Source organism: Diceros bicornis, chromosome 39, assembly GCF_020826845.1.
Source record: "Diceros bicornis minor isolate mBicDic1 chromosome 39, mDicBic1.mat.cur, whole genome shotgun sequence".
Lineage (NCBI taxonomy): Eukaryota > Metazoa > Chordata > Mammalia > Perissodactyla > Rhinocerotidae > Diceros > Diceros bicornis.
Window position 1 is genome coordinate 4,037,392 of NC_080778.1, and position 21,830 is coordinate 4,059,221.

The following is a 21,830-nucleotide window of genomic DNA, read 5'->3' on the forward strand; positions in this document are numbered from 1 at the left end:
ACTGATGGAGTAATGAATGGAAAGTCCCCCAGCACGGTGAGTGCCATGTAGTAGGCCCTGGACAGATGTCTTCGGAATGTAAATAGAGAATGTGGGTGTTGAAAGACTTTGTTAGGGGAGGACGGGGGAGGGAGGAATGCCCCCAGAGGACGTGTCTTCTGTACAGACACCATCCTTGTTCTCTGAATTAGACACCTGTGTTCCAGTCCAGGAAATCCTTCACGTAGTAGATGTATTTTGAGGGCGCTTTCCAAGAGCAGGATGACACCATTTTCTGAACACTGCTTCCTTCCAGAAGGTGTGGGCCTCGATGGCCTTGCCCACTCATCCAGTCACAAGGATTTATTGAGTGCTTGCTGTGTGCCAGGTGCTGGGCACCCGGGGATGAAAATGACAGACCAACTCATTGTTTCTTGGAAACCATATTCTAATGGAAGGAGAACTCTATGAACAAGTAAATAAATAAACGAAGACAATAATTTCATTTATGATGGAAGTACAAAGAAAATAAGAATAATGTGATAGAGATGACTGTAAGTTGGAGCAAGGGGTGCTACTTTAGAAAGTGGGTCAGGTAAGGCCTCTTGGAGGAGGTGATATTTAAGATGAGACTTGAATATCAAGGGGGACCTGGTATTCCAAAGGAGTGATCAGCAAGTGCAAAGGCCCTGTGGTGAGAAGGAGTCAGCAAAGTGGAGAAGAAAGAGAGGACCAGTGTGGCTGGAGACTAGGAAGGGGGAGGATGTGAGCTGGGAGGGGGGTCGGGGTGGGTCTGAGCCATTTGGCCTGGTAAGGAATTTTATTCTAGGTGATTGGACAAGGGACTCCCCTGACTCAGTCTGCACCCTCAAGATTCTCCCTTTTGAGGAATCTGAATTGAGACTGAGACCCACAAACTGGGATGATGTAAACCAAGGAATCTCAGAATGTCTTCTAGCACGTCCAAGGAGAAGCCAAGGATGCTCTGCTGGCCGAGCAGGGGAAGGAAGGCCATAGTCAGTGACAGAAACAAGAGACACTGTGGCTCAGCCAAGGAATTAAAGGGAGAGAGACACACAGGCCTCTGATGGCTTCTCTGTTCCTGCCTTCAGGCCACGTGAAGCCCTGTCGTGCTCCGTGGGGCCATCCTGGATCCCTGTGCTGGATTGTCTGTGCCCCCCAACAAGTTGGACAGGTCGAACCAGCTAACAACTTCAGCCAAGACGTTCTAAAATGCAGAGGAGGGGGGCTGCACGATGCCAGGTGAAGAACGACCACGAGTATTCTATCAGTTGGCCGGTATATGCCACTGGCCTCCTGGAGTGGTCTGATGGAGGAGAGACAGAAGACGGTAGTCTTCTCTGGCATCACTATGAGCAAGAGTAAGCCGCCCAGCAGCGTGGGGAAGCACAGATAGCATAACCAGGTAAATCTGCGAGGGGCACACAGGCCTCCGGGCGGCTGGGCTGGGTGTGCGGCACCCCCTGGAGGTGGCGTGATGCTCAGTGGGAACTGGTCTGCGATGGCGTTGAGGCAGCTGCTAGAGCATATAAAAGCCAAGTACCTGTGTTGGAGAATTCTAAACTGAAGGCTAGCCGGCTGCTTCTAGAAGTACAGGACGGTGGAGAGAGGAGTGGCAACGCCACAGGAGTGAGAGTGAGCAGTCTTCCCTCCAGGGCCTGCCGCCGGCGTAGGGATCGAGTCATGAACTCACAGGGAATTGAACTCGCACTGCGCGGCAGCTCGGCCGCGCAGGGAGCAGGGGCGGCGCTGCGGAGACGGCCTGACGGGTCGAGGGCTGGGCGGGCACGTTCCCGTGATCACTGACGGCGCCCAGGGCGGGAGTGAGCTCCGCCTGCCCGACCAGAGCGAGTGCAGGTTTTCGCAGTCTCTCTCCGCAATGTTCTCAGGGTCTCTGATCTGCACCCACAGCAGATCTGGTTGCTGTTCACGACCAGGACCCAGCGGAGCAAAAACTCTGCCATCTCGGGCTCCAGCTCCCCCCAGACCTGGGCCAGGATTCTGCTCCAAACTCTGGTGTTTCTGGACGTCACCCGGCCCGGGTCCCGGCTCGCTGGTGTCCCTACAGAGGGGAAGGGGGCTACTCCCATGCCTGCACTCAGCTGGGCAGGGTCCCATAGGGTCCCACAGAGTCACAGCACTTGGTGGCACAGGGCTGCCACCCACGGCTGGCTCTCGGGCCTGACTGTCACCTGCCGGCTGCGGGGAGCTGGTGTTGGAAGGAAGCCGGATGATCCAGACCCTGAGCCGCCCTCCCTCTGGCCCTAGAGCCTGCTGCTGTGTCTGGCTCCAGCTTGTCCCCTCCCACCCCATGAACTAGGGCTGTGGGGGTCCCCTCCTGCCCCACCCCGAGGCCCTCCGATTATGTCTGCGTGCGCTTGAACCTTGGCAGTGGTGGGCTCAGGCCTTTCTGCTTGGAGGCGCCTCGGCCCCCACCCGTCAGAGGCCGCACCCAGGGTCCTGAGGGGAGGGTCCTGTGGGCCGTGCTCCCCAGCAGCACCTGAGTCCCCGGGCACCCCGCTCACAGATGTTATCCCTGTAGAGTACACCCTTTTCTTTAATCCTGAAAGTCCAGGAAAACCGGGAGCCTGGGGATGGCCGTCTGTGTCCAGTCAGCCAGGTGGTGCCTTGCTCAGGAAAGTGGGGAACCCCTAGAAACAGTAACCGGCTTCATACAGGGAGAATTGCGTGACGTTATAGTCAGTTTGGAAGCATAATATCCAGCTGCACAGAGAATTACACGAGGTTGCACTGGAGTTTTCAGGAGAATGGGCAACTTCGCAGGAGGGGTGACACGGCTGTGCATGCGTGTCACACCTCCTGTGTCACCTCACGGTGCCCTCAGACTCCCCAGGGTCCTCTGGATGGCGCTGCGTGGAGAAGCCAGCTCTGCTCGGAGGAGCGTCCCCGTGGCAACCATTCCGGGTTCTGGAATGTCTTGGGATACGACGGTTCTGTCAGCTGTTGACCGCAGCTGTCTGCCGACCAGTAGACGCGCCCCGTCGCTCCCACGGAGCGGACTCCGCCGCCGCGCCCTTGCTTTGAGCTCCTGGGGAAAGCGATTTCCTTATTGCCTGTGTCAACAGCGGGACGCTCTGGGTGACGTTATGAGGTCTTCCGGGGGTGGTGCAGGGTGGGGGAGAGAATGTGTGTTAAAGCCCCTTCTCGCCTTTGAAAAGAGCTCAGAGCCAGGAACTACCGTGCCCAGCGTCCGAGGTGCCACGGCCCGGAACAGCCAGATTTTCGAGCTGAGAAGAGAGAAATACTCTTCGCACTGAAGTTTATGAAGGCAATGTCTGCACATCCCAAAAGCAGGTTTCTTTGGTGGTCTCCTCAAATCTAGCTACATGATACACTGTTTTATGTAATAGATACATTCCCAAAAGTTAAAAATAAATCTAGTTGTGATCAATTAAAAGAGCAAATTCTTTCATGAAGTGATAGATAAACTCACATCCAATTTTCAGAATTTACAATTTCAAAATTTTGTGGGCAGAGTTTGGTAAAGTTATTGATTGACATTTACAAATGGGATATTCCTAATGCTGCTCATACTATTTCCTTTGAGTTCCAAATACTTTCTCCCACGCTCAGTGGTTAATCATTATTGGGTGTTTTAACTACGTCGCCCTCCATTTCCTGTTCAGGATGCCAGAGAAAAGAATCTCCAGTTTTTGTTGACAATTGACCTGGCAAATCCACGTCTGAAGCGGACACAGGCCTTTCCAGCCTGCCTCATCCGAGGGTCCTGCATAAGCATATGGTGGTCCTGCTGCGGCGATGGCAGTCAGGGTGGGCTCACACCCGCCCAGGGCACAAGTGAAGTCATGGGGGCACAACAGACTCGCGTTGGAAGCTGACTTCCAGGAGAAATAGAAAAGCCAAGGCAAGCAGGTAGAATAAGTCCTCACACTGACTCGCGTTGGGAGTAGATCACATACGCCTTTCAAAATCAAGATAACTTTTCTTCCAGAAATATCTTCATTTTTATGTGGTTTTAATAACAGTATTGAATTCATTTTTAAATTCAAAATAACATTAAAGGAAGTTTTTATTTTTTAAGATTGTACTTTTTATGATTAGGAAAAGGCTATGGCACCATGTCCTGCTTTTGTTTTCCGGCCAGGAGAGGGAGAATTCAGCGGGAATGTAAGTCAGAGTGGCCTCTGAGTTTGCCTTTGGGTCCTGTCTTGCTCATCCTCCTTCTACCCCCTTGCACTTGCACAGCAGCCGTTCAGTAGATTTATGAATGAATGAATGCGCTCCAGAGAGGGACAGACCAGAAATCTGGGCACGTGTCACACAGGGCAGGAGGGCATGGCTTAACAAGTCAATGGTTACCTGGCTTCAGACTCTAAGACTGACTATATTTAACCCTATGCCAGAATTTTAGGGGGAGGAGATGTGGTCATGGTTACATGAACTTGCAGGAGCCTGGGAAGATGTCTGAGACGGTGTCTGACAGCTTGGTGAAGCAATGACATGGTTTGTGACCAGGGCTGATTTAGAAATCATGAAATGACCACGATTTAGGCCAACGTATTACGCTTAATGGCAGTGGTGGTCAAAAGTTTATTTTTACTGCACCTGTTTAAAACACAGAACAAAGTAATTCTGAATTTTTGGTGGTTGGGACATTTTCCCTAAATAAATATAATCTTAAGTTTAGATTGTGATTGTTGAATAACACTGAGGAAGAAATATTGGTGTTTCCTAAAATCTTAAGACTAAGTGAAACAGAATAATGAGTTATTATACATCAAGAAAATAATATTTATCAATGGGCTGGCTTCTAAGTGCAAATCTAGGGAGAGAGCATGTGGGAGATATTAGAAACAAAGCCAAGATGCAAATACATCCCTAGAGAAAAAGGAACACACTAAAATGCATGAGCAAGCCCAGCATCGACGATTCACCTGCTTTCCTGGTGCCAGTTCAGGGCAGGTATAACGACCTAGCGTTTTGGAAGGTTCTCTCTAATGGGGGTAAACCAGCCATCGGGGAAAAGAAAAGGTACTGTTTCAGGAATGATCTGATTACCAAAAAGTACTTACATGAAATGTTTAACACTCGAAAATAGAAGCTTAACAGGTTTAGGGGCTATTATGTTGTGCTATTCCACTCAGACCTGGGACAATGGCTACTTCCAGGGGCAACAGCTGGAGGCTGCAGTGCTGATAAAGGGGACCCAGGAGTGGAAGATCTGGCAATTAAATGTAACAAAACCTCGAGTTTTTATATTATATGATACTATTATTATTTTTTAACCAGTTATCATTTATTGAATATCTACAAAGGGCTAGGCATTTTTCCATGTGTTAACTCATTTGATCGTCAGATTAAGCTTGCAAAATAGGTTAAAAGTTTACATTTAATTAATTAATTAATTTTTCACCAGATCATACATGCACATGATACCGAATTCAAAAGGTACAAGGGATACCATGAAATGTGAGCCTGCTGATACCCCTACGCGCCAGTCCCCCAAGCTCTTCTGGGAAACAGCCATCAGTAACGTTTTATTGCGTTTCCTTCCAAATGTATTTTATGTATATGTATATAAATGATAAAAGACTGCACAAATTCCTCTGCAGCTTAGTTTTTACTTTGCGCTTACAATATATCTTTTGTTTCCACATAATGACACTCAATACTAGTATAGAGTGGGTCCACATCAACCCATGCGATGTCTCATTCATTTTGATGGTTGCACAGAATTTCCCTGTCGCGTCTTTAGTCAGCCCCTCCTCAGGGATGCCCGGATTGTTGAAGTCCTCTGCTGGTACTAACACCCCAGGTGTGTGAGTCCTGTCTGTGACACCGGCTTCTCACAGCGTGGTCCCTGAAGGTCTGAGACCCTCCTGGAGGCCTTCAAGGGGCTTCCTTTCCCAGCTTCATTCCTGAGTGAGGCCAGATTTCCTCCACAGAATTCAACCAAAACAACATATTGCGCAGGCTGAATGCAGGAGCAGACACAGGGGTGCATATGTCTTCTCTCAGACCAGATGTTAAAGAGAGATGCAAAAATGTCAAACAATGCCCTCTTTTCACTAATTTTTTTGAAAATATAATTTTTGAAATAAAAACGTGCTATTTATGTTATTATGCAATGAGCTTATTATTGTTATTTTATAACATAATAGATGTCTTTTAAATTTCTTAGTTTTTATTTCGATTATGGTCAATATCAGTAGCTTTTGGGATCCTCGGCAATTTTTAGAGTGTAAAGTGGTCCTGAAACCAAAAAGTTTGGGAATTGCTGCCGTAATTTATTTTAGGAGTGAAATTGGTAGGTAAAAGATACATGCTTTTATATTTTGATGGGTATTGTCCCATCTCCCTTGATGTAAGGTGCCCCGGTTTACATCCCTGCTGACCATGCATGAGGACGCCTCTTTCACCCCAGCCTGACCAGCAGCTCTTACCCAGTGTCTTGATCTTCACCCACCCAGTGGTTGAAAATACTACCTTGTTGTAGTTTCATTTTTCATTAGCTTGAGTGTAACTTAATATAATCGAGAACAAAAGCTATTTTCTTTTCCATAAACTGTTTATGTTCTTTGCCCATTTTCCCTCTAGATTATTTGTTGTTTAATTGATTTTTAAGTGTTCTTTATATATTAAGGACATGAGCCATTTGTCTGGATATATGCTGCATTTTCCTCCCTTATTGGATCTATTCTCGGACTTCCTATTCTATTCCAATCGTTTGCAACAACTGGGCAAGGAAGAATTTTCTGGCCATTGAGTTAATAATTGAACTGGCTGCCTTGCTAAGACATGGGCATTTTCTCAATGGAGTAGAAATGCAAACGCTGAGATATTAGAGAAAAGTTCCAGTTTTGTAAAGGAGGTTGAACTAGAAGAACTTCAAGGTTCTTTGAAATATCCTAAAAACATCTTAAAGTGCACCCCCAAATTTCAAAGCAGCCCACACAGAGGAGGGCTTGGGACGCCTCTGTGGTTTATAACACATCCTCCTGAGTAGAAAGGGTTTGAGGTAGACTTTTAACAAACATCAAGCAATGTGTTGAGCAAGAGGCCCAACTGCAAGTGGCAATAGGGTCTTTCTCTGAAAATAAAGAGTAGAACGTTGAAGGTGGAATAAACCTGAGGGTCGTAGGCTACACACGTGGAAGCTAGAGCCAGAAAGACCAAGGATTCACCCAAGGCCACCGAGACGTAAGACCAGACCCACGGGCTCAGTCTAATTCTTTCTACCCTCTCCATGCCCAAAACATTGGTTTGTGACTTTAAAAACACCATTAAACATTCATGCAGCACGATGGCTTCATGCATCTGTCGTTTAAATGGCTCTTTCTCTTTTCTTTGCATCACAGATTGCTTTAGGCATTACCGACTTTCATGAAGACACCTGGTGTCTTTGTCACAAGGACTGAATGACACTTGCCCTTCCTAACAGAGGTTGGTCTTGTGCTGATACTGTCACAGGAGAACATGGCTGGCAGCCAGCTGACAGATGGTCCCCACTAGTAATTCTAGGTCATCCATCACCATGCATGGTACTTTCTTTTTTCTTTATAATTTTACGTCTCTAGCATAAGGACATGTCTTCTAATCGATTACAGTTGTGGTTGACCTAAACTGTGATGCAGTTTTGCTGCATATATGAGAACTTGTGTAACTAAGAATACGCTCTAGGAACAGCACAGCGACTTGTCACTCCTGATGTCAAGACTGGACATCTGCATTCCCTGGCCTTTCCATCACCCAATAACTTGGATCATTTGATGAGTGAAATGAGTTTACTTGTTTTCTGGAAACTTTTCTTGCTCCTTCTTTTTTTTTGTGAGGAAAATCAGCCCTGACCTAACATCTGCCAATCGTCCTCTTTTTGCTGAGGAAGACTGGCCCTGGGCTAACATCCATGCTCATCTTCCTCTACTTTATATGGGACGCCGCCACAGCATGGCTTGACAAGCGGTGTGTTGGTGCGCGCCGGGGATCCGAACCGGTGAACCCTGGGCCACTGCAGCAGAGTGTGCACACTTAACCACTTGCACCACCAGGCCGGCCCCTTCTTGCTGTTTCTTTTAAGATCATAAAGGACCAGCACCAAAATTTATGGAAGAGGTTAGCAGCTTGCAAAGATTCCAAGGACAACAGTGGAGCCCACTTTTAAGAAAAGCTCCCCACAGAATCTATCCAACGAACCTGAAATCAACAATCCAAAGAGGCTTATGCACCCCTATGTTCATTGCAGCATTATTCACCATAGCCAAGAAGTGGAAGCAACCGAAGTGTCCCTCGACTGACGATTGGATTAAGAAAATGTGGTACATATATACAATGGAATACTATGCAGCCATAAAAAAAGACAAAATCGTCCCATTTGCAACAACATGGATGGGCCTGGAGCGTATTATGTTAAGTGAAATAAGCCAGAAAGAGAAAGACAAACACTGTATGATCTCACTCATATGTGGAATATAAACCAACACATGGACAGAGAAAACTGGACTGTGGTTACCAGGGGCAGTGGGGGTGGGGGGTGGGCACAAGGGGTGAAGGGAGTCATATATATGGTGATGGACAAACAAAAATGTACAACACAAAATTTCACAATGTTAAAAACCATTAAAACATCAATTAAAAAAAGAAAAGAAAAAAAAAAAAAAAAGAAAAGAAAAGCTCCCCACAGAGCTCTTAATGTCTCAGGGGTTAGTCCTGCGTGAAAAAGCCTGAGCGAGGTGAGCCATTGCATGACTCAGGGCTTAGACGCTGACTTTGAAAAAGTTTATAAAACATCTCAACCACTTCTGGTGCTTATATGTTCCTTTTCATCTTCATGCATAAAAGAAATATATGATAAATATCTATGACTAAATAAAAGAACTCTCAATACATACACAATTCTAAGTGATAAGAATTCTTTGTGTAATAGTTTAATTGGCAGCATTTTTTTCCTTTCTTGTGGCACAAAGAATAGTGGTGATTATTTTAATTGATGATGTCTTAGATCCAATGGAGTATGGTCCATCTATGCATAAAGCCATCTTTGCCAATAACTAATTATTCCATATTAGCTTATTACTCACTCATTAGTTTGGTAGTTTATTTATTCATACACTTTTTTTTCAGAAAATATTTAGCGAGTGTCTGCTTAGGCATGATGGATGGTGCTGTGGTTGGAGCGTTCACGGATTAGACCAACTTACAGCCCCAGGACTCACTATATATTCTAATGAGAAATTAGCTCCTAGTCTCCTGTAACCTACAGGTAACTGACTTGGATGACAATATTTAGCTGTACATCTTTCAGTTTTCTAGAATGACTGGTGTGTGTGACACATTATTGTGACATTTAGTCTTATGGGTTAAATTGTGTCCCCTAGAAAAGATACGTTGAAGTCCTAACCCTGGGACTTGGAATAAGGTCCCTGGAAATGAGGTCTTTGCAGATGTAATGAAGTTAAGATGAGGTCGTTAGAGTGAGCCCTTATCAATACGACTGGTGTCCTTATAAGAAGAGGAAAGTGCCCACTTCCTGAGCACAGACCCATAGGAAGAAGCCACATGATGACAGGCAGAGGTTGGAGTGAGGTAGCTATAAGCCAAGGAACAAGGACTTGTGGCCCCCACCAGCAGCTGCAAGCTGCAAGTGTTCCCCCCAGAGTCTCAGAGAGAGCACGGCCCTGCCCACACTTGATTTCAGACCCCCAGCCTTCAGAACAGTGAGAGAACACACTTCTGTCGTTTTAAGCCATCGAGGTTGTGGTACTTCCTTACAGCAGCCCTAGGAGGCAAATACACTTAGTTTCAGAACCAGAGTTGGATGACAAGATTGAAACCCTTCTTAATAAGATAACCATGATATACGTGACTTTTCTTGTGACACTTAGGGGGGTTTTTGGTGGTGGGTGGAACTGGAAAGCAGGAATTGATGTTTACTCAGTGGACACACTGATGGGCACTTTCCTTCTAATGCATTCATTCATTCATCTATTCATTCAGTAAACATCAGCATCTATTAGGAAGGCTGTACCAGGAGCTTTCATTTCTGACTCTGTCACTTGCAGCTCAATTGACTTTAACTCAAATGTAACCTAATACAGGATGCTGGTCCACCGTCCCAGCATGGCAGCAGCAAGCAGAGAAAATTGGAAATCAAGCAAAAAGAAAAGGATGCCCCAGTAAGCAGCCTGTTTTTTATTCTTCTGCTGGAGCCACCTTTAAATATCCAGAAGGCAGTTCGTATTTTTAAAAAGGCTTTGTAATATAACTGTGGAAGTATCACTTTCTGATTTAGTGAGAACTGTGTTCTTTCTTACTTTGACCCACTCATTCATTCACTCATTCATTCATTCATTCCACAAACATTTACTATGCACTAAGTGCTAAACGTTGTATTTTGTTTTTGCTTGAAATGCCAAAATTAACAAGAATTTTTAAAATAACTAATAACAGCTCTTTGGCCAGAAGAGAAAGGCTCTCTTATGCCAAGAACTTCAGAATATTTGGGAGGACTTTGGCTGGGCTGCCTTAGGTTGAGCTCATCTATGCTTCATCAATCAGCCCTAGACAAGGGCTTGGGGTTGGGGTCCGGGCAGCCTGGAAAGAAGGACAGACATGGCCCCTGGGGAAGTGCTGTGACGTGCCAGCCACTTTGTGCCACACAGACATCCACATCGGGCCCGTAAGATAGGAGACACAGAGAGGAAGTGCCCTGCATCCACGTGCCTTCCACGGACAGAAGCCAGAGTTCACAGGCAGTGCTGGAAACTTTGGGGCGGAGCGGGAGGGGCATTTAGTGAAGGGGTAGGGGCTTGAAAGAATCAGTTCTTGGTAATAAGGACAAGAAAACATCAACCTTTTTCTTGGCTAGTTTCTTCCTCTGGTAAGGGTTTCCAGATAAAATATAGAACACCCAGTTAAATGAGAATTTCAGATGGACAGTGGATAACTTTTTAAATGTATATACCAAAGGATGTATTTATACTAAACATGAATTTCTTGTTTATCTGAAATTCACATTTAACTGAGCATCTTGTACTGTTTATTTACTAAATCCAGCAACCCTACCTCTGGTTCCACATTTATTCTCAAGTGAGAAGTTCAGGCACAGACTCTGCAGAAACATAGATAAAAATCGGAGGGGGTGGATTCTTATTTGCGATAGTACACTGTATTGTTTAGGGGTGTATTTAACTTCTGTGAGCTTTGATTTTGCAATAAATGAACAAATGGAGGCACCAAAACACCTGTCTCTACTAAACTCCCAAATCCATCACCAGGATGAATAGAAGCAAAGTATGTGGCAGTTCTCTGAGCTCTTGGGGAAATTGCATTTCATAATCAAAGGTATTTATTATAGTAATTCCTGCAGAAGCACACATTCCTGAAGATCTTGCTGGCATCTGTTTGCTGTGCGTTGCAGCCTTTATCAGCCATCTCTCCCGGCACTGTTTACCAGAACCTGGAGAGAAGGCAATTATGCCCTCACCTTCCGCCCTGGAGACCAGAGTTCAGCCTCTGTTTCTGCTTTACTTCCCCTCTGGGGCCACAAGTGCCTTTGATGCCAGCTCTCTCCTTCTCCACACTACTGTTTGTTTAATACACTTAAGGAAATTCTTAAACAAGCTGGGGAAAGATGCTATATAAATATCTTTAATGTCACTCTTACATAGTCCATCCATTGTGTTCAGAAACGTGTTTCTTTCTCTGGCCATTGTAGCCAAAGAACTGTCTTGTTGCTATGGTTTTTATTTTTGAACTCACAGGGAGAAGTGGATAAAAATGAATGTTTTGATGGACAAGCATTCAGCTTCCTTGTTATTACGGATTCCCTCAAGGAAAGGGATTTGTACCGTTTGATGATTTGAAGTTCATTATTTCAGCTTCATTCTTCTCCTTTCTCTCTGGTCTCAGTGCCTTAATTTAATCAAAAGGTGGCAAGCAGTGGTAGTTTCTGGTTCTCAAATCTCAGGAAATGTATTTCATTTCCTTTGGAGGTAGATCTGTCTTATCAAAACAAGTGATAGATTCGTGATCACGGGCCAAACTCAGCAGGGAAATCTTCAACAAATAACAATCTAATACATTACGAGTCCCGTGGTCTACTCATTACAGAAGGAATTGTGGTTAAGATTTAAAAAAAAATGCTGGGGTTTTTATGGTCCTTTGTCCAATACAGTAGTTAAACCATCATTTCTCTATCAGCTGTTTCTTGAGGACATTGGTGTGACGGTAACTTGGTATGACGGTAACGAAATAGGTGATCAAAACTTTTACCTGGTTGTTTTTAAACAAGAGATCAGCTCTTACGTGAACTTTGAATGGCAAGGTCGTAAAAAGCCTTAGAGACCATCACTGATGGTGGCTACATAATGGAAACAGTTTCTCCGGGGACTGATATTTCATAAGTCAACTATAAAGTAACAACCATCATTCTTAGAACACCTCTTTAAATGATTTGTCTTTTTTTTGTGTGTGAGGAAGATCGGCCCTGAGCTAACATATGCCAATCCTCCTCTTTTTGCTGAGGAAGACTAACCCTGGGCTAACAGCCGTGCCCATCTTCCTCCACTTTATATGGGACGCCACCACAGCATGGCTTGATAAGCCGTGCGACTGTGCGCACCCGGGATCCGAACCGGCGAACCCAGGGCTGCGGCAGCAGAACGTGCGCATTTAACAGCTTGCGCCACTGGGCCCGCCCCTGATTTGTCTTTTTTTATAGGATGGATTTAAATAGACTTACTCCCCCACAAAATAATTTTTTCAGGAAGACTTGTCTCCTGGTTATAATACCCTTGTATTTCTTCACTTCCCTTTATAGAAACCCAAATTCTGACGTAAATGTTTTCCATTGTTAGCAGCACCCTTGATTTCATGTTCTAATAGTTGTTGCTATTGTTTTGTCAGAGAGATCAACCCAGAATTCCAGTGAATCGACGCGAAGCAGACTCCCTTCCCACATGCGCAGTCTCCTCCTTACAGGGCGCCCTGTTCTCGGCGTATGCAAGCCTCTCACTTTTCTGTGTTTTGTAAATTGGATGATGTTTGGAATGCAAAGTGACACCTCACGACAGGAACAACTCTTTGGAGGGGCGAACACCCGGTTTCAAGCGTGGGTGAACAGTCGCCTCCTAGTTCCCCTGCGCTCTGCGCCTCCACGCCCATCTCTCGCGGTCTTGGTTGTAAAATACCTGCGCCGGGCTTTTCTTCCTGCATTCCGTCATCAAACGCTACCATGGTGCAGCTAAAACTTGCACAGCTGAAGTTCCGTGAGTACAGTGCCCAAACCAAAGCCTCAAGGTGCATGTTCAAGGATTGGTCTGAAAACAAACAAAACATTTAAAATCCAGAAGGGCTGGGATGTGCGTCTCCATAAATGCAGCAAGACTTGTTGTTCCCTTTGGGTAAAGCAGCAAGATCATCGTAGAGCGATCGCTATTGCAGCCCAATAGGAATTTCACGGCTGAGACTTGAGTCAGCGCATGGCTCTACCGGATTTATGCCCATATTCTGTGGTTTCTGGAAAAGAATAGAAAGTTCTTCTTACCAAACAGAAGACAAACATGGTATTTTGATAGAGACATTTCCCAATCCGTCTTCTTTATTCCCTTGCTCAAGAATGTCTTTTCTGCAGTAACTCCTTGTTTTTCTTCTGGATTCCTTGGTTCCTCTCTATCCATCACCTCTGGGGAAGGGAGACATCTGTTTGCTGACTGATTCATGAGACTGCAGCTAATAAAGGATTGATAGTCCATCCTACAGAAGCATGTAATCTGTGTAGTTTTTAAGACAGTTGGAAAGTGCCCTTACAATCTCACCCCATCAACTCTCCAACGTCAGACAGATTCCCCTCATCTTTTAGGTAAATGACGAGACACAGCAGATAAGCACTGTGGTCCATAAATCAAGACTCATTTCTAATCAATACTCTAGTTGATGTGGAATCCAAACCATCAGAAAGAAAGAGCAGGGGTATTTTTAACTATTGTACAATGATAAATCATGTCAGTAAGGAGGCCCCAGGAGCGTTATGCTGCATAGCTTGAAGGTGAGGCCTGGTTCATGTTCATTTGTGTATCTTCAGAGCCTATAGCCAGGCCAGACATGCGCTCTCAAGTGAAAATGTGCTAAATTGAGTTACATTTTTGAGATTGTGTTATAGTTTCCAAATCATAAAGTTCTATGAGATTGAATTATTTTTAGTTTGGTATTAGAGTATTTAATGAATTCTTACTGCTTGACAATTAGTGATCTGTGTAGCATTTAGAATGACTTTTTACTAACCATCATTCTGGTTGAAGTGAAATTTACTGAGGATTCAAACCTGAGATTTTTAAAAAATTTTATTACGTGAATTACCATGAAAATCTGTCTTAAGGACCTCAGTCAATACCTTCAATCCACAACTCTCTTTTTCCCCAAATATTTTATTTCTAAATTGAAGAAAAGTAAATGATATTGGCACTTCAATTATGACTCACTAAATGCATCTCAAAAGCACAGACGCTTGCTAAGTTTTATTTCTTATAGCCTTTGATGCCTTAAAATTTGACTATTTGTTTTAACATTTATAGCTTCCAATAATCCTGGATGGATCACATGTATGATGATCAAAAGATAGGTGTGTTTGTTTTGAAAACAAAACCAATGACTCAAGAACAGCAAATTTATGAATTTTGACACAAACAGAAACAAAAATTACGAGTCGTCTTTAATGCGTCTTTAGTGCAATTAAACTGACCTATGAAATTGTTTCCTCCAGATTCTCTGGTCTGGTACTTTATGTATCACATAGAGAGGACATTTGTTAAAAAGGGACTGGTCGTGTACGGACCAGATTCTCATCTCAAAAATATTCAGAATCTAAGTCGGCGATGATCTGGAGAAATGCCATGGACCAGGGCTGGGATAAGACGTCAGCCAACAGCAGCCTCGTATTTTAAACCCAGGAGGACCTACTGGGAGGGGAACGCATAGGAAGGGTTCTCGGGAGTCACTCCTCTGCCTCCTCCTTGTTACGGTTCAGAAAATAATAGACAATTTTAAGAAATATAGTAATTTGGGGGAAATGTTTAAGGTAAAAGAAAATGAATTGCCTTTCCAAAAAGCCTCGAAGTGAATCAGGAAACTTTTTACATAATAGTTATAACAGCTAACATTAAACAGAGCTTCCCTTGGCTGGCATTGCTACATTTTAAATGGATGGAGAAATCCTGTGGGGTCGAGGTCTCAGAGAAAGCTTTAGGAAAGAGGGAGAGCTGGGCTGTGAAGTGTGGATGTGGAGGAGAGAAGAACTGTGTTCTAGGTGGTGGGGTGGGGTGGGGGCAGACAGTTGGAAATAACATGAGCAAAGTCTTCAAAATGAGGATGATCAATTGAAATAACAGGTTCTGTAGGAAGTCTCAGGACATAATGCTGGAAGTGGTAATTCCCCCAAAATTGATCTATCAATCTAATAAAAGCCCAATCAAACGCCCAATAAGGCTTTTTGTGGAGCTTTACAAACTGATTCTAAAAAAAAAAATTTATGAAATATTGAAGGTCCAGAAATAATAGACAACACACTTAAGGAGAGGGAACTTGATTACCAGATATCAACATTTATTATGAAGCTACTGTAATTAAGACAGTTGCTGATGATATAAGAATACAGAAATTGGCCAATGGAACAGAATTGACAGCCAGAAACAAACCTGCAGATATAGGAGCTCAGACTTACAGCAGAGGAGTCATAGCATTTCAGAAGGAAGAAGAGGAATAATTCAACACAGGGAACCAGAAAAAAGTAATTATTCATTTGGAAAAACTAATGAACATGGACCCTTACTTTACATATAAAGCAATTCCAAAAGCTCTTAGGGCTTATACATCAAAAGTGAACACTTTAAAACCTTTACTAGAAAATATAGGTGTATTTCTTTCTGTCCTTGGGGTAAGGAAGGAATTCTTAAATAAGACTTAAAAATTGTTAACCACACACACAAAAATACATTTGATTATATTAAAATTAGAATTTCTGTTCATCATGAGATAGTGTAAAGAAAGAAAATACAGACTATAAATGGGAGAAAATATTCTTAATGCATTTAACCTGAAAGAATCAGTGTCAAGAATATATAAAGGACTAAAATTAATAAGAAAATGATAAACAACCCAGTAGAAAAAAAAAGGACAAAAATCTGCCAGGCATTTCAGAGACAGGCAAGCACAAACGCCCAGTAAGGAAATGAAGAGGTTGTTTGCTTCATTAGTAATCAGAGAAATGCAAATCACAGTTTCTGATTCAGTAGGTTTGGGGGGGCAGGGGGCTCAAGAATTTGCATTTCTAATGAGTTCCAAGTTCCCAGATGCTGCAGTACAGAGACTGAACTTTGATAAGTACTGGTTTAAGAATATCTTTTAAAACATAAAGTCCCAAAGCAACCAAATCTACATGAAATATTCCTCCTTAGGCTAACACACACAAACACGCATACCTGCTCACGCTGTAGAATAAAAACACCAGGAGAACCATGAACACGGGATTCAGGATAGCGTTCCCTGTTGGGCGAGTCGGGGTTTGGAGAGTAGAGGGGCTCAGAATGGGAGAGGGGGGGCACACAGATGTGAGTTGTCAGTGTGGAAGTTCTCGGGTCGAGTGGTATAAGTCTTGGGTTTTCATTATATTACTGACAGCAAATAAATGAACAAATAAAATACAAGAGGGTAGGAGAGTCCAGTATGAACCAAGGATGAGAAAGTGTCATGAATCAAGAAAATTGATTAATTCAATCATGCGAACATAAATTCCATTTAAAATCATACAAAAGAAAACAAAACATATTGATGCCAGAACTCAATGGCAAGCTAAGAAGCCTGCCAGCTCTTGGAAAGGTCATAGGAAACCAAGTGGATATCTGTGCGGTCCCACGAACAGTGCCCAATAAATGTGGAAAGAAAGATGGCGGAAGTGATTTTGTCTTCAGGCAGAGAGAGCAGCCGGAAGCAGTGGTCACTGCGGTCGGCTACTTTCTCCTTTCATGTCCATTTGGTCAGGGGCCATGATGTCCAAGTTGGATAAGACATGAGGTGCTGGTGGGGCCGCAGCCCAAGGATGAGTCCTAGCCACTCCCTTGGTGGTGTGTGCAGGTTTCTCAGCTGTAAAATAGAAAGAACAGTGCCTGCCTTACTCCACCTTCGGGGTCACTGTGGGCCTGACCACAGAAGACGTGCTGGGAGTCGCTTTGTAAACTGCAAGCTAAGGAAACACCAACACTCTTCACAGGAAGGAAGCGAAGCCCAAACAATATGCTTCAGCTCTGTCGCTCTTGTATTCAGGTCCTCCCTGATCACCGTCCAGTTCCCACCTGCCCTCTCTCCATCCATTCATCTCGTTCTATTCTCCTTCACAGCATTTCTCACCACCTGAAGCTGAAGCACATTGATTTGTTGACTCATTTATTGTACGTCTGCTCCGAGAGGGCAGGATCTGGTCGGTCTCGCTCACCCTTTCCCCCGGGGTACAGAACAGGGCTTGGCATGTGGAGAGGTCTCCACGACTGTGGGGTGAATGAATGAGCGAGTGAAGGAAGGAAGGAAGGGGAAGAGGAGGCCCAGCTGAGGAGGGACGTTTGGGCAAGCAGCCCACCTTTGTCCTCTGGGTTTCACCGTCAACAAGGGGTTCATCACTGATCCCACTGCAGCCACCCTACAGGTCCCCGGGGGGGTGCTTCCCTTTGAAACCCTGGTCCCAGGGTGGGCAGAACTGCCTCTCTTTGTTCCCTTTGACATCACTGAAACTTTCAGAAAGAATTACTAAGAATCAAGGTAGAACTAAGGGGCCCATTAACTAGAAAATGTCTCAGCACCTGGGTTTTCAAAACTCCGGGGTCTGCAGGATGGTGAACAGCCTGCCTTTTCCATGTGCCCTCCTGAGGTGGCCTTGCTCTGGCCCCAAAGGCTGGCACCACTCCACAGGCATCTTGTCAAGGCCCCTCGCCTCCTTGATCCATGAGTGGTACCGTCTCAATGCATGTTACCGGAGAGACAGCCCCCTAGAGATCTTGCAGCCTTTGCTGACAAGACTGAAGGAGATTGAATTCCTTCCACAGGCATCTGGGACACTGTCCCGCATCTAGTTCCTGCTTGGACAGCCACCCCTTCCCTGGTGCTGGAATGAACGTCTCTCCTAGAGCAGTGCTGCTACTGAGCATGCAATGGTTTCATTTATTTAATTATGGAGGCTATTTTCTGGCTCCTACTCCAACTTTTTGACTTATCTAAAAGCTACTCAAGAATCACATAGCTCCTAAACTTCCGATAGAGAGTGGAAGTCCTCATGGGAGGAATGTCTGCCCTATCAAACTTGAATGACCTCTGTCCCTCAAGTCTTTTTAAGGCAGTAGTTCTCAAACTTGGTACCTAGGGAGTGTTAAAATGCACCAGTGCCTGGATCCCACTCCTAAGGGTTCTGACTTTACTGATCTGGGGTGTGACCTAGGCATCAAGATGTTAAAACCTCTCCGAATTATTCTAACAGTGGCCAAGACTGAGAGCCATTACCGTAAAGCTAGGCAATGAATGACTTCCAGTTCTTCAGTAAAAAAAAATATTATCATGAACATTGCTGGGCACATTCATTCTGTTATGTGTTCAATTGTGTCCCCCCAAATTCAGACGTTGAAGTCCTAACCCCCAGTACCTCAGAAGGGGACCTTATTTGCAGATAGAGTCTTCACACAGGTAGTCAAGCTAAAACGAGGTCGTTGGGTAGGCTCTAATCCAATATGACTGATGTCCTTATAAAAAGGGGAAATTTGGACATAGATACACACAGAGGGAAGACCACGTGAAGACACAGGGAGAAGACGGCTGTCTACACGCTGAGGAGAGAGGCCTCAGAGGAAACAACCCATCCAACACTTGGATCTCGGACTCCCAGCCTCCAGACTATGAGAAGATAAATTTCTGCTGTTTAAGTTGCCCGGTCTGGGGTATTTAGTTACGAGAGTGGCAGCCTGAGCTGACTGATACACTTACACCACTGTGAAATCTTCGTGATTACAATATGTGCAGGGCTTTGGGGCTTGCCGGGTGAATTCCTGGCTGTGACTCTCTGTGATGTTCCAGCTGCCCTGTGAAACAGGTTGCTGCTACTACCTTCTTTCATGGAAGACAAGACTGCAGTTCAGAGAGACTGTGCCCAAGGTGACACAGGTAGTAAGTGTCACGTTAGGGATCTGAGCCCAGGTCTACCCCACTGCAAGCCCCAGCTCTTTTCACTCCACCAATCTCAGAGATTTCTTGAGACTGAGAGGAAGGTGCTGGTGCCCAAGAGAGGGAGAGGTGCAGAGCAGCAAGGCTGAGATTCTAGAGATGCACTTTGTCTGTCTGACAGTTCTGCTCAAGACCATGGTAGCCTCCGCCATTTCTTCTGGGCATGCTCTAAGAAGCAGAGTACCCAGAACCTCTGGATCCCGACTTAGAACTCGGCTGCTGGTGGTCTTCACTCCTTTCTTCCCCATGGCTCATCCTGGCAGCCCCTGCTCAGACTCACCCAAACTTCCAGGGTAGCACAGGACCAGCCTGATTTCTGGGTGGTGCCATTGGCTGGGGAGCACAGCCTGTGCCAACAGGAACTTCATCTAGCAAGGGGAATGTTCTTTTTCCCTTAAGTGGAAATTTATAGCACTCCATAATTTCTCTTTCAAACTGCAAAACCATAATCCCCCTCTCCGTGAGTTAACGTAACTTGACATCCTGTTTTTAACTCCTTCTCTGCTTGGCCTCCTTTTTCAACCAAGTCACTGCTTCAGAAGCCATGGGCAGGTCGAACACCCAGAGCCAGAGCCAGCGATGAATCAGGAGCTTAACCGCCTCCTGTGAATCCTGTTGACCATCCACCGTTTCACCATTGTTATGGAGATGCCGGTGCGGCTGAAAGTGATTTGTTCATTGTTGTCCATGCTTGTTTTGAAAATATATTTGATAAAAAGTTTTTGTTTAATTCTAGCTCCATTTATTTTAGCTCAGACTCTGAATTAAAGTGTAGACATAAAATGTAGACTTTTTCAGAGACTTCACTCTCTTGTTTTGAAACATTGTTGCAGTGGCTCCAACCACCTTTCTGTGGACTTCCATGATTTAGCCGAATTTGCTCATGGAATTCTTCCCTTAACTGTCACGCCCCAGAACTCTGGCCCAGACTCTATTCCCCTCCTTTCTGGGCTTTACAACACAAACCATAGCTCTGTACAAAGATTCCCCAGGGCCCTTATGAGCAATTATTTTCACAAGGAAGAGTTTGAACTTGGTTGTTCAACTTTGGAATACTTCACGCGTCAGCAGAATGTGCTCCTAGGGGTGAGGGGTTCAAGTTCACCTTCATTCCTTTATGCCTGATTAACTGCCCCTCCTCCCTCGAGCCCCTGTTACTTTTGAACTTCAGACGTCCTTCTGCGTCTGTGACCTGGTCACTGAGCCTGGAGCTGCCAGTCGGGGGAAAAACAAGGCCAGGTCTCGGGGATATTTATGGGCAATTCTGGTCACAAGTGAGAACTGGCAGCGTACTGGCAGTGCCTCAACTCCGCTCCTAGGGCACGTTTGTGGATTCTGCCTGCTCAGGATCCAGAAGCGCTGAGTGAAGAGATAAAAAGCCATCATCCCCGCTTCTCTGACAGAGACTTCCTACAGCATCAGGCCTGGAAATTTCCAACGTTAAATCAAGAGTGAAAATTTGATTACTGAACTAGGCTGGGTATATTAACTGCTAAGCAGGATATGTTTGCAATTAAAAATGACTGAGGAACATTTTATAATCTGAAAGTGACCAGAAAAATCCTGGGATTTATCCAAATTTCATCCGGGTGAAGGGGCAAAAGATGCATCACAGAATCAATGTTAAGAGGAAGTGAGACACCAAAAAAAGAAAGAAAGAAGAAGGAAGGCTTGTCTTTGCCTGTAACAGTTGCCAATATATTTTGGTGGGATTGACCACCCGCTGCCCCTGGGCCAGGAAGGGGCCATCAAGTGTGGGATTTGACTCAAAGACCGAAGAGACTCGTCTGAGTTTACGTATACCAAAGTCAGTGTCCTGAGTAGGTGAAGATGAACCCTGACACCCGTCCTGGAAATGCTCCAGTTCCCATGCTTTCTGACTCTCCTCTCACCTCTCCCTTGATCCTGTGGGGTCAATCCAACAAATGCCCTTGATGCTTGGGTTAGCAGGAGTCTGTATCTATTGCTTGTGATCCAGGAACCCTAACTGCCCCCAGAGCATCACCCTTTCCTGGCCATACTTTGGGTAGACAATTCAATTAAACAGACACCTTGACCTCAGTTTTCCCTTTGAGCAATGCAGGTAGTCATGCGTCTCTCACAGGGCGGCTGGAGACTCGAGGGACATCCATACTTGTCAAACAGATTAACATGTGTCTTGGTCTTTCCGGGCTGCTGTAACAGAATACCGCAGACTGAGTGGCTTATAAACAGCAGAAACTTATTGCTCACAGTTGTGGATGCTGGAAGTCCCGGGTCAGGGTGCCAGATGGTCCAGGGAGAGCCCTCTCTGAGTTGCAGACTGCTGTCTTCTCTCTGTGTCCTCACATGGTGGAAGCAGAGAGAGAGCTCTCTGGGGTCTCTTTTATAAGGGCACTAATCCCATTCACGAGGGCCCCACCCGCACAATCCAATCACCTCCCAAAGGTCCCACCTCCTAAGACCATTACCGTGGGGGTTAGGATTTCAACATAGGAGTTTTGGTGGAACACAAACTCTCAGCCCATATCAGCATATGAAAGTGCTGTGTAGACTGTAAATCATTCTACAAATGCAATTCGTTATATTTTCATTTTTACACTTTGCTTTTAAAACCA